Raw genomic sequence first — 5,739 nt, 5'->3', positions numbered from 1 at the left:
TTGAACAGGAAACTGATTCACCAGCCAGATCCTGGACTCTTCACCTGTTCCTGGAGACCAGCCCTCCCCTCTGCCTTTTTTTATCTCACAAGATTATTATAAGAAACAAATGGGTGAATAACTCTCAGTTGGCATTGTAAACTCTTGACATGCCACGCATTTTAAGTTTTTAAACATTACCACATACTTCTTAAGGCTTAGCTAAAGCAAGAAACCTCATGTTAATTATTCACAGTAAGACATTAACGATAAAGAGTAAGTGCTTCACCCCTGCTAGGTAACCATGGTTCATTTTAATAGAGGTCTTTCGTGCCTTCATCCAAAATTGGAAAAATCAGAGACAATCCAAGGCAGATAGACGAAGATTCATCCAAATGAGGACACTCCTAAAAGCGCCCTCCACCCGTTTAGCCTTTAAACAGTGGTTGTTTGTCCTGGCACATTTCTGTACCACTGCAAACCCTCTGCAGAGTCCTCGGAGGTGCTCTTGATAGAGAAATTGTTACAGAAAAGAGGCTGATCATCTGCTCACCAAACACCCAGTGTTCTGTTTCTCCCCTCTGCCCCCCCCGCCCCTCTACCCACCCCCTACTCCCAATACCAAAAAGATTTCTCAGTATGACAACCTCAACTGAAGCTTTTTCCCCCCAAGGCTAAGAAGAGTTTTCTACTGCAAGTGTTAATTGTCCTGACAAAGATGTCTCTCCTCTTAATCTGCAACAGTGACTTTGCTAAATGGTGCAAAATATACAAAAAAAAAATCTATGGTTATGCCCCCCAAATAGAAAATGCTGTTGTTAAGAAATGGTCTTTTGCTTTCCATATAAAAATCCCCGCTGTTTCAGCAAGAGACAAGGGAGCCCAATACAAACACAAAATCAAAGTGCCAAAAAGCTAATAAAATGATAAGAAGATCCTGGCACCGATTTTCAATGCTTGCAACGACGTACTGAAATATGCCAAGTCATGCTCAGGAAGAACATTAAACTGTTCCTATCAAGGAGACCTACAGAGCTAAAGCAATAGAGTCCAATTACTATTATTAATAGCAAAGAGTATATTAATCTCGCCTATCAGCAAGCAGGTATAATACTGACCTTTGCTTTCAATGACAGCCCTAATGTTCTTATTTACTACGCCAGGCATTTTATCCTGCAGTCCTCGTCACCAAATGATTAACACAATGATGGCCTATGCTGCATGATCATTGTTCTCTTGCATTCTATTGGACAAAAAGATGTCTGTGCCCTTCCCCTGAAGAGCATCAGGGTCAACTAATTACAAAGGTAGGGTAAAAATAAATAAATAAATAAATAAACACCAGCCTCGCTAAGAAGATCAGCTAAAATAATGAGGGTAACGAGGTAGAAAGTATCTCACATGTATTCATTCATCTGTCCTCCCACCCACCCATCCATCCATTTCTCCAACTCAGACATACACTCTGTGCTTCACCGCCATCGCCCACATGCATTGTAGAATACCCAATGATAGTAAAGAAAGATTCCCAAGGGGGGTCAGGTAGGGCGAAGATAGTTTGGACCCCATAATCTCTTCTATTCTTGTGCATTTCTCTTTTTTTTATAATTTTTTTTTTTTAGATTTTATTTATTTATTTTTGCTAGAGAGAGAGAAAGAAAGAGATAGAACAGGGGGAGGAGCAAGCCTGGGGGTTCGAACTGGCGACCTCAGCATTCCAGGTCGATGCTTTATCCACTGCACCACCACAGGTCTGGCCATTTCTCTCTCTTTTTTTTTTTTAAGGCAATAAGGCTTGTGTATGCCAATGAATCATGAGAGAAAGTGACACCTGTCATATTCAGGGAATGATGGTAAGGGCTAACATGTCTTCCCCTCCCCTCTCTTCCCCTGCCAGAACAATTTTGGATCTATGTGCCACAAATGGCATACCCACAGATGGTTGAAGACCACTGAGCCCACACCAGTTTTGAATAAAGGAGGAGGGAGCCCCTTTTGTTGGATTAAGCTGGTGAGATTGTGAGCCCCTGTCTATTGTAGCAGCCAGTGTTAATTTTTCTGACTGAAACAAGACTCCAGAATTGATGAATATACTCAGTGATTTGGGGAAATTCCCTGAGCCTTTTGACACCTATTCTTTCATGGATAATAGAAGGAATACTGTTATCTCTAGCATTCTAAAATTTTCTGAAAAACTTTAAGTTTTTTGAGTATAGAAGGAGAAAAAAGCATTTAATTATTGAATTTATTGTATAGCTCTCTATTACTTTACAAACAGAATACACTGCCCCATCATTAATATTCTTTTTTTTTCTTTTTTTCTTTTTTTCTTTTCCTGAAGCTGGAAACGGGGAGAGACAGTCAGACTCCCGCATGCGCCCGACCGGGATCCACCCGGCACACCCACCAGGGGCGACGCTCTGCCCACCAGGGGGCGATGCTCTGCCCCTCCAGGGCGTCGCTCTGCCGCGACCAGAGCCACTCTAGCGCCTGGGGCAGAGGCCAAGGAGCCATCCCCAGTGCCCAGGCCATCTTTGCTCCAATGGAGACTTGGCTGCGGGAGGGGAAGAGAGAGACAGAGAGGAAGAAGGGGGGGCGGGGGTGGAGAAGCAAATGTGCCCTGGCCGGGAATCGAACCCAGGTCCCCCGCACGCCAGGCTGACGCTCTACCGCTGAGCCAACCGGCCAGGGCCCCCATCATTAATATTCTTACAGTTTTAGGCATATCTCTTCTATAGTGTTTATCCCACTATATTGTAATTACTTGCTTTTGTATCTCTGCACATGTTTTCTTTTTATTTCCCTTTTGCATAAGACTTTGAGTTTTTCTAAGGGCAGAAACTGTCTTTTTGATCACTTTATCACTATGACCTTAGCAATCAATAATTTGTTGTAGAAATGTAATTATGTATCCTGGAAAGAAAGCTTGTAATCGCTTATCTGTCCCTTCCCTGCCATCACTGGGGGGAAATGCCATCCAGGCTCTATAAGAAGGTTTACAGAGTGGAAATTTCACACGACGGAGGGGCAGAGGATGCTAGATACGAAGAATAAAACAGGAACTCAGAATGCTAGAGGTAAAAAAAAAAACAAAACAGGAAAGGCTAGCTTATTGATGTCAAGGGAGAAACAGAGAGAGTGTGAGGGAGTTAAACCTGATAACACAGTAGAAGGTCCAGGTCAGAACGCCAAGGCCATGTCTAGCAGAGCACCTAATCATTTCTGAAGGAGAAAATGAAACATGACTGAGAATTGGGAGTTCAGAGATGGGATGATCATATATCCTATATCTTTTCATTTCAACCAGGGACCTGCATGGCTGGGACTTAGAAGGAATGAGAATTTGAGATTTGATGGCAGGGCCTCAACTCTCCAGATGTCTGGGGTCAAGAAATACAAGGCAGGGTGAATTGGTCAGGGTGCTGGTGACAGTTTCAAACTTGTTTGACAAGCAGAACAAGACAGGATGATACGAGGAGATGTCAAGTGTTGTATCAGACCTCTGGTAGTATCTCAACTAATATAATTAGGAAAGAAAACATTTCACTCTCTCTGTTGATAAAAGTGGCCAATCAAGGATGAGATCTCAGCAAAGCCACCCAGCACCCCTCAGCATGTTACCAGGGTCCGTCAGAGGCCATTTGCTCTAACACTGGTCAGCCAACAGCCTTTACCTGACTATTTCCCTTCATTCAAGCAGGGAGCCTCATTCTTTTTATATGAAAGAGTCTTCCTACCTTGGAAACTGATTTCTTATATACCATCCCCAATCTGGGGAAACTGACAAAGCTAGGACAAGGACACTTGATAAGAATATTCTGACCTTTTATCAGATCCCACCCAGATTGAAGTCAAGACAAACCAAGCCAAGGTGCTGGCTACCCAGAACTGTGTCCAGATGGGTGTTAAATCACAGGCTGTGAACAAACCAAAAACCCAAAACAAAGAGTTGAAGACAATTAGAGGCAACATGCTTAGAGAGAGCTGGGAGTCCAGTGAAATCCCTTAACGCAGAAGGCAACAGTGAAGACAAATAAAGTCAAATATCAAGAGACAGGGGAACCAGAACTAATGAGAGGAGGTGTGCCGTGAGGGGATGAGGTTTCCATGTCAGTATTTTCTTTTAATTTTTTTTTTTTTGTATTTTTCTGAAGTTGGAAACGGGGAGGCAGTCAGACAGACTCCCGCATGCACCCGACCGGGATCCACCCGGCATGCCCACCAAGGGGCGATGCTCTGCCCATCCGGGGCATTGCTCTGTTGCAACCAGAGCCACTCTAGTGCCTGAGGCAGAGGCCACAGAGCCGTCTTTAGTGCCCGGGCTAACTTTGCTCCAATGGAGCCTTGGCTGCGGGAGGGGAAGAGAGAGACAGAGATGAAGGAGAGAGGGAGGGGTGGAAAAGCAGATGGGCGCTTCTCCTGTGTGCCCTGGCCAGGAGTCGAACCCAGGACTCCTGCACACCAGGGCAATGCTCTACCACTGAGCCAACTGGCCAGAGCCAGTATTTTTAATAATACAGAAAGGTGAACTTCTAAAAGTTCTGCCTTGATACCCTAGTTTAAATACATGATGTCCATTCTTAGCACTTGAGTCCCAAAAATTATGTTCCAGAATAGTTCTTCATTACCTACATTTCTTCTCTTGGTTCCATCTATAGAGTATATCTGTCCCTTTAGATTTACTGGTTGCTCTTGCTATATTTATTTAATTATGGGCCTAGAAGACATCTTAAAGGCTGTAATCCAGCTTTTGAATTTCACAATCCCAATGGCTTAACTCTTCTGTCACCTTATGAGTCACTTAGCAAGGATTTTCTACCTCCTGCCCAGCCTTTCTACTGGATGAGCTCTTTTTATTCCCCTACCTGTCTCTTTTTTTTTTCTTTTTTGTTGTGGCAGAGACAGAGAGAGGGACAGATAGGGATAGACAAACAGGAAGGGAGAGAGGTGAGAAACACCAATTCTTTGTTGTGGCTCCTTAGTTGTTCATTGATTGATTTCTCATTTGTGCCTTGACCAGAGGGCTACAGCAGACCGAGTGACCCCTTGCTCAAGCCAGTGACCTTGGGCTCAAGCTGGTGAGCCTTGCGCAAACCAGATGAGCCCGCGCTCAAGCTGGCGACCTCAGGGTCTCAAACCTGGGTCCTCCACATCCCAGTCTGATGCTCTATCCAATGCGCCACCACCTGGTCAGGCTCCCTACCTGTCTCTTCCATTGTCTTCTCTGCATTGACTGCCTGGACTTCTTAACCCTCTCCACTTCCTTCAGGACCACTGCACTCCGTGGTCCAGAATTCCTCTCTTCAGTTCAGCTAGCTCAGTGTCTGTCCTGTCTTTAGGCATTGACTCTTTAATTTCTGTTTCTAGCTAAGTTCTAAGTCAATTAAAATTGCTAACTGTAAAACATCAATATGTGTGGCATACAACCAGCCCAAGCCAGTAGCTGATTCACCCTGCTTTCTCCATGATTTTAAGGACATTCTGCATTTATTTAAACATTATTGCCTGTATAATATGTGTGTGTGTGTGTGTGTGTTTTAATTTGTGAGAAAAGTCTTCAATCACCAATTCCCTGATTTCATCTGCTGTCTCACTGTCCAGAACTGGGTAACATGACTGGTCAACAAGAATATGATGACTAGATTACATCAATCATGATGCATTCTTGAGGAATTGTTTAAATCCTAAACCATCAAAAGGCCCCAGGTCCTCCATGAATAAACTGAACTTTTTTAGTAGTGAAGAAAGTGGAAGAGACTA

Source organism: Saccopteryx bilineata, chromosome 5 (genome assembly GCF_036850765.1).
Source record: "Saccopteryx bilineata isolate mSacBil1 chromosome 5, mSacBil1_pri_phased_curated, whole genome shotgun sequence".
NCBI classification, from domain to species: domain Eukaryota; kingdom Metazoa; phylum Chordata; class Mammalia; order Chiroptera; family Emballonuridae; genus Saccopteryx; species Saccopteryx bilineata.
The sequence above is the reverse complement of the archived record's forward strand: the minus strand, read 5'-3'. Positions refer to the sequence as shown.